We start from the raw sequence: 18,359 nt of genomic DNA, 5'->3' as shown, positions 1-18,359 counted from the left end.
CTCCTGCCCAGCCTTGGGAGGGGAAGAACTTCCCCTGTATAAACCCGGGGCTGAGGCAGGGTTAGTGAGTCCAGGAAGAGTAGAGACAAGAGCAGCATAGGAAGCAGCAGAGTCCCAAGGAGTCAGGGGCTGGCAGCTAAAGAGCTCGCCCTGACTAAGAAGATTCTTTACCGGACCCGGAGTCCGAGGCTGTGGGGACTAACTTCTACCCAGCAGCAGAATCCGTCAGGCAGGGGATTTCAGGTCCCCTGGCCCAGAAGCCCGAAGGCCCGGTCACACGCGTGGGACCAGCACCGCCATCGTGGAGCGGAAGCCATTAGAAGGCCCCGAGTCACCGGCCATACGGGTGAGCACCACACGGTACACTCAGGGACGTGGGCTACTTACATCAGCTTCTAGCAAGGTAGCCAGAAGAGTACAGTCAGCTTGGGAGGCCTACAACTACGCCTGGCCAGGGGAGATCCCATCTGCTCAAGGACTGACCAGGCCCCGTTCGCTAGCAAGTACTCCGGGAGGGTCTATCGTTGTTACCAGTAAAGACCCTGAACGCTACCATACCGTCTCTGAGTGGTTCCTGCTACCCCCATCATCCACGTCGGCTGCCCTGAGGCCATACCCCTCCCGTTGGGGGTTATACTATCACGCTGCACCATCCTTCCACCGGCCTCAGCGGTCTGCCCTGCAGCAGCAGCCCCCTGGCTGCATTCAACGGGTGGCGTAGTCATCAACCATTTTCTACCGCTAACAGACTGCCGTCCAGTTTGACTCCCTGGGCACGGACCGGGTCACCGCCACGAGACTACAACCCTAAACAGATCCGGCTCCGGGTAAGCTCCCGCGTGCGCAACGCAGCGCGACACAGGCCCAGGGGCGCGTCACATACATAAGCAGTAGGTTTACAGTTATCATAATTCATCCATTTTAACCGATGGAAGACGGAGCCTCCAAGGTATCTACACATACATGCAGCCTTGGATTGCTTTAATAAAAGTCCTGCAAAAAAACTAATACAATTCAGACCAATAAAAGTCTCGATGTTAGGGAATCCTAGGCCACCATTCCTTTTACACCTATGAAGAAATTCCCTCTTGGCCTTCTCTATATTACTGCCCCAAAGGAACACAAAAAGTAATCTATTAATCTTCTTCAAAACTCCAACAGATGGGGGAAAAATCAAAGCTACATAAATAAGCATAGGGAGAATGATACTTTTAATGATTAAAATTTTCCCAGTAAAGGACAGATCACGCAGACGCCATAATTCCAATTTCCTTGCAATTTTACCACCCAGATCCTCCCAACTCTTGTCCCCTTTTAAACTCTCATCCAGACACACCCCCAACACTTTAATCCCCCCTTCCACACATTCCATATCTGCATCACTCACTTTTTTACTACTAAAAAATCCCTTAACCTTACTTTTTCCCAATTTATTTTGAAAGCAGAGGCCACACAAAAACATTGGACTAACCATTTAACCCTTGCGACATCACTCTCAGAATCACACAACACACACACATCATCCATATAACCAATCACTTTAATAGCCTTACCATCACAGCCAGGGATCAAAAACCCCTTTAAAACTGTATCCCTTCTAATAAGCTGGAGAAGAGGCTCCATCACACAAATAAACATGATTGGAGAAAGCGGGCATCCCTGCCTCACCCCTGACAATATTTCAAAAGACTCAGATAAAAAACCATTCACCTGCACCACACTTCTAGCACCCTCATACATTCCCATAATCAATCTAACCAAGCGCTCTGGAAAGCCCATCTTCAACAACACATTAAACAAAAACACATGAGCCACACAATCAAAGGCCTTTTCAAAGTCAAGCGCACATACAATCACACCTTTCTTTCTACTCTTACAATCCTCTAGCACATCCCTCACCAGACAAATGTTCTCTTGTATCCTCCGTTCAGGCACTGCACACACTTGTTCCTCCTCAATCACAGATGCTATCACTTCTCTCATACGACAAGCCAAAATTTTCGCAAAAATCTTATAATCAGCATTAAGCAGCGTAATTGGTCTCCAGTTGGCTAGCCTCTTTCTATCACCTTTTTTAAACAATAACACAACCAAACCTCCCTTCATACACTCAGGCATACTCACTCCGGCAAACAAGGATTTCATGACTTCAAACAGATCCTGAGAAACAACGTCCCAATATTTTGCATAAAAATCACATGGGATTCCATCCTGCCCAGGGGATTTGTTCTTCGGAGACTTGGAGATCACACCCAACAATTCTTTCTCTGTTAAATCATCCATCAAAGCCTGACTTTCACTTTCTGTAACAAAATTTCCAAGTACCTGCAAAAACTCATTCTCGTTCCCCAAATCACACTTTTTCTCCCCATACAAGCCTTTATAAAAATTAACCACTTCCTTGATCACTCCCTCACCATGTACCTCATCACCCTTATCATTCACTAACACATGCATATCCCGTTTACCACCACACATTTTCTTAAAAAAGAAGCGCGTACATTTCTCATTCTGTTCCCTAAACTTCACTCTCGACCGGAATATGATTTCCTTTCCTCGTCCAAACATCCAATCACCCATTTCGTTCTTCATTTTAACCAACTCACTTTTAACATCTATACCCATAGCTCTACATTCATGCAAAAAGGAAATCCTCCTATTTATTTGTGTATATAATAATCTCTTCTTTTTAGCCTTAATATAGCCAATTTTCCTGAAAAAATCCCTAATTCTAACCTTGACCCACACCCACCATTCCAAGATATTGCAAAAATCCCTTTTCCTCCTCACCCAACCATGGTATTTTTTTGAAAAACACCTGAAAACTTGCTTGTCATCCAGAACACTCACATTCATCCGCCACCTCCCTTTGCCATAGAAAAAACCATCCACCTCAAACACCCCAAGCAAACACTCATGATCAGAGAAGCAAACTTTCTCTTGGGAATACTTAACACATTTAACTGCCGGTGAGGAAACAAAAAAATAGTCCAGTCTAGACTCGGCATGGCCATCATCTGAATGATATGTAAAAGGTCCCGGCTTCTCCGACACAGCATCCCTAAGGGAGAAGTCTTTAGTCATTTGGTTCCATAGATTACCTGTAACATCCACTTTAGATTGCCATGAACCTGCCCTTGCTTCTTTTGAAAAAATACAGTTAAAGTCACCAATAACAAAAACAGGCAACTTGCCATGCAAAAAAAAAGTCAATTTTTTGAAGAGTGATAAGCGCTCATTTTTATCCACATTTGCATATATGCAAATTAGTTTAAAGTCCCAACCAAGGTATGATAGAGTGATACAAGCACATCTTCCTTCCAGAATAATAGTTTTCTGTTTTAAGCGAATGTCTCTGTTTTGGATAAGGATTCCAATGCCATCATTTCTGTTAGTATTAGAAAAGGACCACACTGCCTCCCCATACAGCCACTCATTTTGTTTAGGAAATTTAGATAAACCACATTCTTGAACACATATAATGTCACAGCCCTTAGATGCCAAATAGTCCAGAACAGTGGCACGCTTTGTCGCTGATGCAAACATACGTACATTCTGGGAGATTATTTTCAGCCGCAGGACCATAGGTGTCAATGCAGGTTATGGAGACCGGGAAGACCAGAAAAGGAAATCAACATGTCTCAGGCCACCTCAGAAAATTCAAATAGGCTCTCCAAGCCTGCCACATCCTTTTCCTCTAAGAAACCTTCACTAGGTGATATGGGAGTGGCCTTATAAGGTTCATTCAAATGTGAATCCTCCCCAGAGTCAGATAGGACGGAAAAAGGGTTGTGAGACTCAAAAGACTCAAATTTCTTCTTTCGTAACCTCTTTACAGTTTTACCAGTCTTCTTCTGTTTGGCCAAGGCTTTACAAACGATGGCAGCATTTTCAGCTGAAGGCATCCTGGCAGCCTCTATTTCCTCTGGAGAAACTGACCACTGTATGTCAACGGAACTTGGGGCAGACATCTCCTCAGAGCTTTCCACCTCCTCAATTACCTCACTGAGAGCCGTCTCAGCCCCTGACCCAGAAGGCAACTCTACAGGTGGTGCCACACCCACGTCAGGCTGCACCTGGTCTCCAAGATTTCCCTCTACAGTGATATCATGCACCTCAGCCACAGTGGGAATAAAATCCACCACTTCCTCCACCATTGTAGTAGTTTCAGGAACAACACGAGGGATTTCAGTAGGGCCCTCCTGTGCCTGAGGAGCCCCCTGTCTCTCCCCCCATGTCCTACGTCTCTCAGTATTAAGACGCGCCAAAAAAACCTGACGGCTAACATTAGGACATGATCTACAAGTGTGGCCATTTTCACCACATAAGTCACATATTGCAGGATAGGGACATTCAAAGGCTTCATGCCCTGATTTTTTACAATTCCTACAAGTTACATCAGAGGTACATTCCGCAGCTATATGGCCATAACAAAAACATTTCCTACAAAAAGAGGGCTGACCAGGATAATGTAGGAATCCTCTATTTCCTCCAATGGAGAAATTTGCAGGTGGGTGCATGGTTCCACCAATACCCTCAGGGTCAGATTTGAAACGAGCCCAAAATTTCACATTCCCATTGAAAACAGCAAAAATATTCTTTTGCATGATTCCCCCCCTTATTACTGAGCAATACTGTGATAAGAAAGCTCTAATCAAAGGGATCTCCACAAACGGGTTATACATGTGTACAGTAATGGGCCTTTCAATATTAGAAAACAAAGGCTTAGGGATTATAAATTGTAAATACTCATGATGTCTTTTCTCTTTTAAACGCTGAAAGAAAGTCAAACAGTCTGCTTCCAAGTAGAAAGAAGTGTCATAATTACCAGCTTTAGGAAACTCCTGGATACAAAAAATCTTCTCCAGTTTAAATCCCGTCAATTCCATCACTATATTCCGGACAATAAATTCCAAGCCGATGTTATGTCTGTGGTCCTCAATAACCTCCAATCGCACGGTATTCTTTACAGCCGCCATTGTAATGCCCAAGGCACGGATCGCTTTCTCCACCACACGAGCCGAAAATACGCACCCCTCAGCCCAGACCGAGGCAAACACCCCGATCTGAGCCAAAAGGCCGAGAAGCGATAACCAGAATTGGTTTCAAACTACGGAGCCACCCAAGGATCCTGAAAAGTCCATTTGTGGAGATGAGCTCCTGGACTCCCGTTAAGAAGACATGTTGTCAACCTCTAGATCCCTTACATGCCTGCACTTTTCGGCTTGCTGCTGCTGCAATCCACGCGTTTTAGATCTGCATAACTCCACCTCTTTAAACACAGCACCTTCACCCCCTGCTGTTCCCACCCGCCTCAACACCGTTGGAAGGGAGGAGAACCAATTAAGGCGGGGGGTGGGGTGGAACGAGCAGCTGTCTACCCTTAGCAGGAGGGCTCCTGATTACATACCTCTCCTGCTGCTGCTGCTGCTGGCTGTCCAGCAGCAGACTGAAGGTGGCTGCTGCTGTGCACAGGTATATAAAGGCTCAGAGCCTATTATGACACGCGCAGCCAGCGTTCCATTGCCACATTCCATCTACTGCAGGCAGGATACCTGGCTGGCTGAATGTCGCTGAGAAGCTCACAGAGACCGCCATAAGCAACAGTTTAACAGAATGCCACAGACTAATCAACCAAACTTTTTGGGTTGGGTTCTCTTTTATAGTCTGCAGGCATTAAATGAAAGAAGTCAGTGTTCCAGCAGAAGGAGACAACGTTTCAGAAAAGGCATTGTAGCAAACCAAAAAAGAAATTTTAAGCGCAGCAGAGTAACCAGCGCACATACCTGTTAGCTCAGGTGAGTTTAAAAGGCTGCTGTTGATAACAAGGGCATTTGCTAAATAGATGGTGTGTGTGCAACAATATACTGAAAGGTCAATTATATTGTGCAGCTTATCTCACCACCTGTAGTTATTTAGGTGAAAGCTCCAAAATGCTTGCCTAATATGTCTGTTTATCCAAAAGGAAGTAAAAAGGGAGAGCTAGAAAGATAGCATTGCATCACATTACATGGCAATGCAATGCACAGTTGCTGAAGTTGAACCAAAATGAGCTTGTAATCTGGCTTCTGCAACTTTGAACATGAAAAATCCAATGAGGAGAAGAAAAGCAAAGCCAAAGAGTCCATCCCAAAATCCGACAAACAAGCAAAATGAACAAAAAACATTGAATTCAATTCTTTCTGATTTTAGAAACTGCATTAAAGAAGGGATGCACCGGTCCTGGAGATACTGCAATACCAGGTCAATGCGTGGAGTGGACAGAGCAAGCTCTTTTTCCATCTCCCTGTTCTAAAAATCCATTTAATATATGGTCCCCAGATAGGGGACGTATCAGATATTAAACTGATAAGAACAGATACTACACTTGATCTTAGCCAAAAGGCCGAGAAGCGATAACCAGAATTGGTTTCAAACTACGGAGCCACCCAAGGATCCTGAAAAGTCCATTTGTGGAGATGAGCTCCTGGACTCCCGTTAAGAAGACATGTTGTCAACCTCTAGATCCCTTACATGCCTGCACTTTTCGGCTTGCTGCTGCTGCAATCCACGCGTTTTAGATCTGCATAACTCCACCTCTTTAAACACAGCACCTTCACCCCCTGCTGTTCCCACCCGCCTCAACACCGTTGGAAGGGAGGAGAACCAATTAAGGCGGGGGGTGGGGTGGAACGAGCAGCTGTCTACCCTTAGCAGGAGGGCTCCTGATTACATACCTCTCCTGCTGCTGCTGCTGCTGGCTGTCCAGCAGCAGACTGAAGGTGGCTGCTGCTGTGCACAGGTATATAAAGGCTCAGAGCCTATTATGACACGCGCAGCCAGCGTTCCATTGCCACATTCCATCTACTGCAGGCAGGATACCTGGCTGGCTGAATGTCGCTGAGAAGCTCACAGAGACCGCCATAAGCAACAGTTTAACAGAATGCCACAGACTAATCAACCAAACTTTTTGGGTTGGGTTCTCTTTTATAGTCTGCAGGCATTAAATGAAAGAAGTCAGTGTTCCAGCAGAAGGAGACAACGTTTCAGAAAAGGCATTGTAGCAAACCAAAAAAGAAATTTTAAGCGCAGCAGAGTAACCAGCGCACATACCTGTTAGCTCAGGTGAGTTTAAAAGGCTGCTGTTGATAACAAGGGCATTTGCTAAATAGATGGTGTGTGTGCAACAATATACTGAAAGGTCAATTATATTGTGCAGCTTATCTCACCACCTGTAGTTATTTAGGTGAAAGCTCCAAAATGCTTGCCTAATATGTCTGTTTATCCAAAAGGAAGTAAAAAGGGAGAGCTAGAAAGATAGCATTGCATCACATTACATGGCAATGCAATGCACAGTTGCTGAAGTTGAACCAAAATGAGCTTGTAATCTGGCTTCTGCAACTTTGAACATGAAAAATCCAATGAGGAGAAGAAAAGCAAAGCCAAAGAGTCCATCCCAAAATCCGACAAACAAGCAAAATGAACAAAAAACATTGAATTCAATTCTTTCTGATTTTAGAAACTGCATTAAAGAAGGGGTGCACCGGTCCTGGAGATACTGCAATACCAGGTCAATGCGTGGAGTGGACAGAGCAAGTTCTTTTTCCATCTCCCTGTTCTAAAAATCCATTTAATATATGGTCCCCAGATAGGGGACGTATCAGATATTAAACTGATAAGAACAGATTTTTTTTTTTATCGAAAGCCCGAATTCGTGTACAAAACCCGAGTGCGCTTAAAAAAGTGACAAGTGCCACAAAAAAAGTGCACTAGGATGCTGGTCTTCTTGAAACCCTCTCCAAAAGGAGAAGGGTCCCCCAAACCATTCCCCGTCCCTCCGAGCCAAAAGGCCACAGCGAGGAACAGGGACAAAAAGCCACCTCCAGCCGAAGCCAGAGGCGACCCAATCTTACCCCCAGCACCTGCCCGAGTTCTCACCCGAGCAAGGCACTGGGAGCCAAAGACTGTGCTCCCCTCCCGGAAGAGGGGAGCCAACAACGCTCTCCTCCCGAAAGAGGAGAGCCAGGGGGGTTCAGGGGGGAGCGGAACCTGATGGCCACACACTCCCCCCCTAGACCTGCCAAGAGAGGAACCCATAAGGGAACCGCATCCCGACAAAATCCTAGTAGGACGTGACACACGTGAATAAGTGGACACACAGTGACAAAGAAATTAAATAAATAGTGAAGGTTTCACAGTATAATACTGCCCGGACCTTCGACCGGGAATTGAAAAATTCCCCATCCTAAGGCCAGAAGGCCCGGAATAAGGGTGTGTGCGAAGAAAGAAAATTTGAAGTGCTTGTGCAAATGTGCCATAAACTCAAGTGGGGTTCCCAATCCCAGTGAGTTAAGGCACCCCAGGGTCACCACTCCTGGGGCACTTCACACTTCGGGCTTTCGATCTTTCCCGGCCCAATGGCGTCGATCCTGGGGGGCCATGCTTTCCACCAGATGACTATATTAGCCACCTGGCGTACTAACAAGCGCCTAAACCCCAGTGTGCATAATGTATCAATCTACTAGGGCGGCCAACATCCAAAACCGCCTTTTCGAAAGATACTACACTTGATCTTAGCCAAAAGGCCGAGAAGCGATAACCAGAATTGGTTTCAAACTACGGAGCCACCCAAGGATCCTGAAAAGTCCATTTGTGGAGATGAGCTCCTGGACTCCCGTTAAGAAGACATGTTGTCAACCTCTAGATCCCTTACATGCCTGCACTTTTCGGCTTGCTGCTGCTGCAATCCACGCGTTTTAGATCTGCATAACTCCACCTCTTTAAACACAGCACCTTCACCCCCTGCTGTTCCCACCCGCCTCAACACCGTTGGAAGGGAGGAGAACCAATTAAGGCGGGGGGTGGGGTGGAACGAGCAGCTGTCTACCCTTAGCAGGAGGGCTCCTGATTAGAGATGAGCGGTGTTCGACTAGAACTGTTCGCCAATCTCAAATTCGAGCTGTTTTGGGCGGTGTTCGAGTTGTTCGACGAACCCGAACGATTTGCAAAAAATTCGGCTGTTCGAGGTTATGTTCGATAACTGTTCGTGCACCAAAAGCGTGTCCTGCATGGATTGTCTGCCACTCACTGTAATGCCACAGCCATGGTGGTTGTGGCATTACAGTGATTGCCCAAATCGATGGGAACAGTGCCAACAGTGAAACATGAAAAGCCGGCAATTCAGCAGCGGCATACACCTGTACCCGACAATTTAGAACCGAAAGAATAGAGCTTCACACATAGATTAGATAGATATAAACATGTCAGCCACATATATACGAAGTACAGTGAAAGTGCTGCTTACTGTACTTGTCATTTAGCGTAAAGGATTTATCAAAAAAAATAATAGTGTTTTCATGCACCGTCTCTTTAAAAAAGCCGGCCGGCAATTCAGCAGCGGTACCCGACAATTTATAACAGACAGAATAGAGCTTCACACATAGATTAGATAGATAGAAACATGTCAGTCACATATATATGAAGTACAGTGATAGTGTTGGTTACTGTACTTGTCATTTAGTATTAAAATAAAGGATTTATTATTAAAAAAATTGGCGTGGGGTTCCCCTTAATTTTAGGCTCTAGCGGAGGTTAAGCAGACGGCTGGGGCAGATGTTTGAAGCCTGGGAAGGGGGTAATACCCACGGAGCTTCCCAGGCTACTAATATCAGCCCCCAGCTGAATACATAGCCTTTACTAGCTATTAAAATGGGGGACCCCCCAAAAAAAATGACGTGGGGTCCCCCCTAATTTAATAGCTAGCAAAGGCTAGGCAGACAGCTGGGGGCTGATATTAATAGCCCAGGAAGGGAGCCATGAATATTGGCCCCCTCCCAGGCTAGAAACACCAGCCGTCAGCCGCCCCAGAAATGGCGCATTCATAGGATGCGCCAATTCTGGCACTTAGCCTCGCTCTTCCACGCTGCCCTGGTGCGGTGGCAGGGGGTAATAGGGTTGGGGTTGATGTCAGCTTATAATGCCAGCTGACATCAAGCCCAGGTTAGTAATGGAGAGGCGTCTATAAGACACCCCCATTACTAACCCCATAGTCAAAGTTAAAAAAAACACAAACACCCAGAATAAAGTCCTTTAATTGAAATAAAGACACAGTCCTTTATTGTTCTAAATTAAACCATACTTACCGTCACGCCCATTCCAGCTGAAGCCAACGATCTCCTGCAATAAAAGAAAAATAATAAAGCAACCTCATCCTTACCTTTCCATGGTTCCCACGACAGCTTCAGCTCTGCTACATCGAGATGACAGGCTGGACCGCAGCAGAACGCTGCCATCCAGCCTCTCATCCCGCAGACACTGAGAAGCGCAGGCTTGCTTGCGCTGCTCAGCGTCTCTCTGTGACGACATCCAGATGAGCCGAGTTCATGTCCAATGAACTCGGCTCACCTCATGCACGTCACTGACAGCGTGGGAAAATTCTCAAGCTGAAGCGCTGAGTGCAGGAGAATTTTCCCACGCTGTCAGTGACGTGCATAAGGTGAGCTCATGTCCAATGAACTCAGCTCACCTCCTGCACGTCACTGACAGCGTGGGAGAATTCTCCTGCACTCAGCGCTTCAGTGTGAGAATTCTCCCACGCTGAAGCGCTGAGTGCAGGAGAATTTTCCCACGCTGTCAGTGACGTGCATGAGGTGAGCCGAGTTCATTGGACATTAACTCGGCTCATCTGGATGCCCTCACAGAGAGACACTGTGGAGCGCAAGCAAGCCTGCGCTTCTCAGTGTCTGCGGGATGACAGACTGGATGGCAGCGTTCTGCTGCGGTCCAGCCTGTCATCTCGATGTAGCAGAGCTGAAGCTGTCATGGGAACCATGGAAAGGTAAGGATGATGTTGCTTTATTATTTTTCTTTTATTTCAGGAGATCGTTGGCTTCAGCTGGAATGGGCGTGATGGTAAGTATGGTTTAATTTAGAACAATAAAGAATTGTGTGTTTATTTCAATTAAAGGACTTTTTTCTGGGTGTTGTGTTTTTTTTAAATTCTTTACTAGAAATTCATGGTGGTCATGTCTAATATTGGCGTGACCCCATGAATTTCGGGCTTAGGGCCAGCTGATAATGCCAAGCTGGCCCTAACCCCTTTATTACCCAGTGAGCCACCGCATCAGGGCCCTGGATGAGTTGGGTACAGCGCCAGAAGATGGCGCTTCTATGAACGCGCCATTTTCCGGGGTGGCTGCGGACTGCAATTTGCAGCGGGGGTGGTCCAGAAAGCTTGGGCCTCCCTGCGCTGCGGATTCCAGCCCCCAGCTGCCTAGTTGTACCTGGCTGGACACAAAAACAGGGCGAAGCCCCACGTCAATTTTCTTTAAATTATTTCATGAAATAATTAAGAAAAAAGGGCTTCCCTATATTGTTGTGTCCGGCCAGGTACAAATAGGCAGCTGGTGGTTGGGGGCAGCCCGTTCCTGCCTGCTGTACCTGGCTGGACACAAATATAGTGCGAAACCCCACGTCAATTTTTTTAAAATTATTTCATGAATTTCCTGAAATAATTTAAAAAAATTTAAGTGGGGCTTCGCACTATATTTGTGTCCAGCCAGGTACAGCAGGCAGGAACGGGCTGCCCCCATCCACCAGCTGCCTATTTGTACCTGGCCGGACACAACAATATAGGGAAGCCCTTTTTTTCTTAATTATTTCATGAATTTCATGAAATAATTAAAAAAAATTGAAGTGGGGCTTCGCACAATATTTGTGTCCAGCCAGGTACAGCAGGCAGGAACGGGCTGCCCCCAACCACCAGCTGCCTATTTGTACCTGGCCGGACACAACAATATAGGGAAGGCCTTTTTTTCTTAATTATTTCATGAATTTCATGAAATAATTAAAAAAAAAGTACGTGGGGCTTTGCCCTATTTTTGTGTCCAGCCAGGTACAACTAGGCAGCTGGGGGCTGGAATCTGCAGCGCAGGGAGGCCCAAGCTTTCTGGGCCCCCCCCCGCTACAAATTGCAGTCCGCAGCCACCCCGGAAAATGGCGCGTTCATAGAAGCGCCATCTTCTGGCGCTGTACCCAACTCATCCAGGGCCCTGGTGCGGTGGCTCACTGGGTAATAAAGGGGTTAGGGCCAGCTTGGTATTATCAGCTGGCCCCAAGCCCAAAATTCATGGGGTCACGCCAGTATTAGACATGACCGCCATGAATTTCTAGTAAAGTATTTAAAAAAAACACAATACCCAGAATAAAGTCCTTTAATTGAAATAAAGACACAATTCTTTATTGTTCTAAATTAAACCATACTTACCATCACACCCATTCCAGCTGAAGCCAACGATCTCCTGCAATAAAAGAAAAATAATAAACCAACCTCATCCTTACCTTTCCATGGTTCCCACGACAGCTTCAGCTCTGCTACATCGAGATGACTGGCTGGACCGCAGCAGAACGCTGCCATCCAGTCTGTCATCCCGCAGACACTGAGAAGCGCAGGCATGCTTGCGCTCCTCAGTGTCTCGCTGTGACGGCATCCAGATGAGCCGAGGTCATGTCCAATGAACTCGGCTCACCTCATGCACGTCACTGACAGCGTGGGAAAATTCTCACGCTGAAGTGCTGAGTGCAGGAGAATTCTCCCACGCTGTCAGTGATGTGCATGAGGTGAGCTCATGTCCAATGAACTCAGCTCACCTCCTGCACGTCACTGACAGCGTGGGAAAATTCTCCTGCAATCAGCGCTTCAGCGTGAGAATTTTCCCACGCTGTCAGTGACGTGAATGAGGTGAGCCGAGTTCATTGGACATGAACTCGGCTCATCTGGATGTCGTCACAGAGAGACGCTGAGCAGCGCAAGCAAGCCTACGCTTCTCAGTGTCTGCGGGATGACAGGCTGGATGGCAGCGTTCTGCTGCGGTCCAGCCTGTCATCTCGATGTAGCAGAGCTGAAGCTGTCGTGGGAACCATGGAAAGGTAAGGATGAGGTTGCTTTATTATTTTTCTTTTATTGCAGGAGATCGTTGGCTTCAGCTGGAATGGGCGTGACGGTAAGTATGGTTTAATTTAGAACAATAAAGGACTGTGTCTTTATTTCAATTAAAGGACTTTATTCTGGGTGTTTGTGTTTTTTTTAACTTTGACTATGGGGTTAGTAATGGGGGTGTCTTATAGACGCCTCTCCATTACTAACCTGGGCTTGATGTCAGCTGGCATTATAAGCTGACATCAACCCCAACCCTATTACCCCCTGCCACCGCACCAGGGCAGCGTGGAAGAGCGAGGCTAAGTGCCAGAATTGGCGCATCCTATGAATGCGCCATTTCTGGGGCGGCTGACGGCTGGTGTTTCTAGCCTGGGAGGGGGCCAATATTCATGGCTCCCTTCCTGGGCTATTAATATCAGCCCCCAGCTGTCTGCCTAGCCTTTGCTAGCTATTAAATTAGGGGGGACCCCACGTCATTTTTTTTGGGGGGTCCCCCATTTTAATAGCTAGTAAAGGCTATGTATTCAGCTGGGGGCTGATATTAGTAGCCTGGGAAGCTCCGTGGGTATTACCCCCTTCCCAGGCTTCAAACATCTGCCCCAGCCGTCTGCTTAACCTCCGCTAGAGCCTAAAATTAAGGGGAACCCCACGCCAATTTTTTTAATAATAAATCCTTTATTTTAATACTAAATGACAAGTACAGTAACCAACACTATCACTGTACTTCATATATATGTGACTGACATGTTTCTATCTATCTAATCTATGTGTGATGCTCTATCTTTCTGTTCTAAATTGTCGGGTACCGCTGCTGAATTGCCGGCCGGCTTTTTTAAAGAGACAGTGCATGAAAACACTATTATTTTTTTAAATAAATCCTTTACACTAAATGACAAGTACAGTAAGCAACACTATCACTGTACTTATTATATATGTGACTGACATGTTTCTATCTATCTAATCTATGTGTGAAGCTCTATTCTTTCTGTTCTAAATTGTCGGGTACAGATGCTGAATTGCCGGCCGGCTTTTTTAAAGAGACGGTGCATGAAAACACTAATATTTTTTTTAATAAATCCTTTACACTAAATGACAAGTGCAGTAACCAACACTGTCACTGTGCTTCTTATATGTGTGACTGACATGTTTCTATCTATCTAATCTATGTGTGATGCTCTATTCCTTCTTGTCTAAATTGTCGGGTACCGGTGTATGCCGCTGCTGAATTTGCCGGCCGGCTTTTTTAAAGAGAGTGTCTTCTGAGCAGTTTGTCAGCTTTTGGACACCTTTGCAGGTGTTTTCTATGTGTTTCTATGTGTTTTTGTTTGCCTGCCATTGGTTTTAACGGTGTTCGACGGTGTTCTAAGGTGTTCGACGAACAGTTCGACGAACAGTTCCTCGAACATCCCGGTGTTCGACGAACCGAACCGAACCCGAACACTACGGGGGTGGCTCAACACTACTCCTGATTACATACCTCTCCTGCTGCTGCTGCTGCTGGCTGTCCAGCAGCAGACTGAAGGTGGCTGCTGCTGTGCACAGGTATATAAAGGCTCAGAGCCTATTATGACACGCGCAGCCAGCGTTCCATTGCCACATTCCATCTACTGCAGGCAGGATACCTGGCTGGCTGAATGTCGCTGAGAAGCTCACAGAGACCGCCATAAGCAACAGTTTAACAGAATGCCACAGACTAATCAACCAAACTTTTTGGGTTGGGTTCTCTTTTATAGTCTGCAGGCATTAAATGAAAGAAGTCAGTGTTCCAGCAGAAGGAGACAACGTTTCAGAAAAGGCATTGTAGCAAACCAAAAAAGAAATTTTAAGCGCAGCAGAGTAGCCAGCGCACATACCTGTTAGCTCAGGTGAGTTTAAAAGGCTGCTGTTGATAACAAGGGCATTTGCTAAATAGATGGTGTGTGTGCAACAATATACTGAAAGGTCAATTATATTGTGCAGCTTATCTCACCACCTGTAGTTATTTAGGTGAAAGCTCCAAAATGCTTGCCTAATATGTCTGTTTATCCAAAAGGAAGTAAAAAGGGAGAGCTAGAAAGATAGCATTGCATCACATTACATGGCAATGCAATGCACAGTTGCTGAAGTTGAACCAAAATGAGCTTGTAATCTGGCTTCTGCAACTTTGAACATGAAAAATCCAATGAGGAGAAGAAAAGCAAAGCCAAAGAGTCCATCCCAAAATCCGACAAACAAGCAAAATGAACAAAAAACATTGAATTCAATTCTTTCTGATTTTAGAAACTGCATTAAAGAAGGGGTGCACCGGTCCTGGAGATACTGCAATACCAGGTCAATGCGTGGAGTGGACAGAGCAAGCTCTTTTTCCATCTCCCTGTTCTAAAAATCCATTTAATATATGGTCCCCAGATAGGGGACGTATCAGATATTAAACTGATAAGAACAGATTTTTTTTTTTTTTTTTTTTTTTCTCCTCAGACGAGGAAATTCCACAGTCTATGGAAACCAGACAAAGGAAAATTCCATCAAAACAGCTGCGTCAAATCCAATACGCAATTTGCTGTCCCCATCATCATCGGAAATATTTATTTCATATTTCAAAACAACAATAACAAAAATCAAGAGGTACTAACAATATATCTCCACTTTTTAACTTTCCATATTCCCTCCGCATCCACTTCCCCTCTCCTCTTTTTGTCCCATAGGAAACACACATACATCTTCCCCAAAATCACCTTCACACTATCCTTTACAGCAATTTCCTTCCTTTTAAACACATACACATTCCTCACATCCCATAACACTTCCTTTATACATGCAAGCATCAACCACAAGACTCTTTCCTTCGTCCCATCACATATTCCCAAACCAAACATAAACAACTCAAAAGACAACAAATTCACACCACACAATTCTTTACACAAAGGCCCCATTCTCCCAATCACATCTCTAGCATACTGGCAATTCCAAAAAACATGCAACACACTTTCCCTTCCACCACAGCCATTTCTTGGACACATTTCACTCCTCACCAAACCTCTATTCCTCTGAAACTCTCTCACAGGTAATACTCCATGTAAAGACTGCCACACAACTTCACTCTGTTTGTTGGTCATACCACTCATCCGCACTTTCTTCCAAACCTTCTGCACATCACCACCCCTAACCATATTTATTCCACATTCTACCTCTCTACATTCAATCATCCTATACACAGCCTTCTTATTCTCCAGCAATCTCACATCTGCATCACACAGTTCATACCTCACCAAAAACTTATAAACCCACACATACCATACAGGCACCTCAAAAGCAATCGGACATCGCAAATCCCTTTCTTGCCACTTTAAACGAAACAAATACGCTCCAAATAAATACCTACACATAGATGAAAACTTTCCATCCGCCCTAATCACTTTCAAAACAAACACAACGATATTCACACCAAAAAACACGTCCAAATTCGGAAAACCCAAACCACCTTTTTCCACTCTTTTAACCAAAATTTCTCTCCTAGCTCTCTCCATTTTCGAGTTCCACAAAAAAACAAATAAAATTCTATTCAAGCTTCTCATACACATATATCCTGGTGGAAATACTACCGCAATATATAAAAATATTGGCAACACCACACTCTTAACAATTAAAATCTTCCCAAAAAAGGATAAACTCCTCAATTTCCAAAAATTCAACTTCTGCTCAACTTTTCCTTTCGCATCATCCCAACTTTCTTTCCCATCCAAACTCTCTGAAAACTTCACACCCAAAACTTTAATAGGTCCATTCACTACATTCACACCTACATCCCTACTTAAACTTCCGCCTCCAAAACCCTTACACTCACTCTTTTCCCAATTCACTTTAAACGCAGATGCACCACAAAAAATAGACACTAACAACTTCACCCGCCTCACCGAACATTCAGAATCACATAATACACACACGTCATCCATATAACCACTCACCTTCCATTCTTTTCCTCCACCTCCCGGCACTTGCACACCACGAATTACCTTATCTTTCCTCAGCATACACAACAATGGCTCAATTGCACAAATAAATGCTACAGGGGACAAAGGACACCCCTGTCGCACACCCGAAAACACATTCACTTTCCTACCCACATACCCATTCATTAAAACACAGCTATAAACACCCGCATACAAACTTCTCACTCGCCCAACAAAATCAGCCGGAAAACCCATTTTTAACAACACTCTGAACAAAAAACCATGCGACAACCTATCATAAGCCTTTTCAAAATCCAAACTTAACAAAAATACACTCTTCTTACGACCCATGCAATCCCATAGACAATCTCTTAACATACACACACACTCATGAATCCGCCTCCCAGGTACCGCACAACACTGCTCATCCCCAATCACACTCTCTATCACATCACGCATCCTATTAGCCATAAGTTTTGCATAGATTTTATAATCACAATTAAGTAGCGTTATTGGCCTCCAATTCCTCAGACTTTTCAAATCCCCTTTCTTAGGAATTAACACAACCATACCTGCACGCATACTCTCAGTCACCTCCATGTTTCCCCACATATACTTACATACATCCACAAAGTCCTTACCAATCACACCCCACATCACACGATAAAATTCTACTGGGAGGCCATCCTCCCCCGGCGTCTTATTCAAAGCCATACTACACATAACCTTCCATACCTCATCACCAGTCACCTCACCCATCACTCTCTCTCTTTCTGCTTCACTCAACTTACTCTCTAACACACTCAAAACATCATTCTCCAAACATTCATCCCTCTGTTTCACTGCATACAGATCCTCATAAAACTTAGCCACCTCTTCACACATATCCTCTCCACTCACCTCACTTCCATCTGCTCCATACACCACGCTCATACTCTGTTTCTTTCCAAAAACTTTTTTAAAGAAAAACCGAGAACATTTCTCATCCTGCTCCATCTTATCAATCTTTGCCCTAAACACTATGCTTCTCCCTCTCTCCAACAAAAACTCACTAATCTCCTTTTTTACCTCTAAAATATCCTCCTCCACCTCAACTCCTCCTTCCCTTAACTTATACAAAACGCTCAACCGCGCGTTCAGTTTAACAAAACTCTCTCTTTTAATTGCTGCATACTTGTATCCTAAATTTTTAAAGAACATTTTTGTTTGTTTCTTCACCCAGTCCCACCACTCACAAACATTCCCAAACTCATTTTTATGCTTACACCATTCTTCATACCGCCTTTCATACTCCTTTCTCACATCTTCATTCTCTAACAGTTTAACATTTAACTTCCACAATCCTCTCCCAAACACTCCATCAACTTTTATATCCAACTCACACAACATACACACATGATCTGAAAAAAGAACGTTTTCCTGCCTATAATTAACAGAAACTATATTTTTAGAAATAAAACAATAATCCAATCTGGATTGTACCCTACCACTCTCAGAAAAGAAAGTGTTCAACA

General features: G+C 44.9%; 3 non-coding genes and 1 pseudogene across 3 annotated transcripts; all 4 read right to left on the bottom strand.

Annotated features, from left to right (window-relative positions):
* Positions 1-6,206: 6,206 nt before the first annotated feature.
* LOC141197092 (U2 spliceosomal RNA) lies at positions 6,207-6,397 on the bottom strand. Its single transcript, XR_012269438.1, has one exon. It is a non-coding gene; the product is annotated as a U2 spliceosomal RNA (small nuclear RNA).
* A 1,115-nt stretch (positions 6,398-7,512) lies between these two features.
* LOC141197152 (U2 spliceosomal RNA) lies at positions 7,513-7,695 on the bottom strand. The gene has a single exon (XR_012269493.1). It is a non-coding gene; the product is annotated as a U2 spliceosomal RNA (small nuclear RNA).
* Positions 7,696-8,484: 789 nt separating this feature from the next.
* Positions 8,485-8,576, bottom strand: LOC141197203 (U2 spliceosomal RNA; annotated as a pseudogene).
* Positions 8,577-15,189: 6,613 nt separating this feature from the next.
* On the bottom strand, positions 15,190-15,383 carry LOC141197163 (U2 spliceosomal RNA). The gene has a single exon (XR_012269504.1). It is a non-coding gene; the product is annotated as a U2 spliceosomal RNA (small nuclear RNA).
* Positions 15,384-18,359: the final 2,976 nt, after the last annotated feature.

This window comes from Phyllobates terribilis, unplaced genomic scaffold (assembly GCF_046119375.1).
Source record: "Phyllobates terribilis strain yellow unplaced genomic scaffold, ASM4611937v1 Scaffold_79__1_contigs__length_6888602, whole genome shotgun sequence".
In the NCBI taxonomy this organism is placed as follows: Eukaryota; Metazoa; Chordata; class Amphibia; order Anura; family Dendrobatidae; genus Phyllobates; species Phyllobates terribilis.
This window is presented reverse-complemented; position numbering and strand designations above follow the sequence as displayed.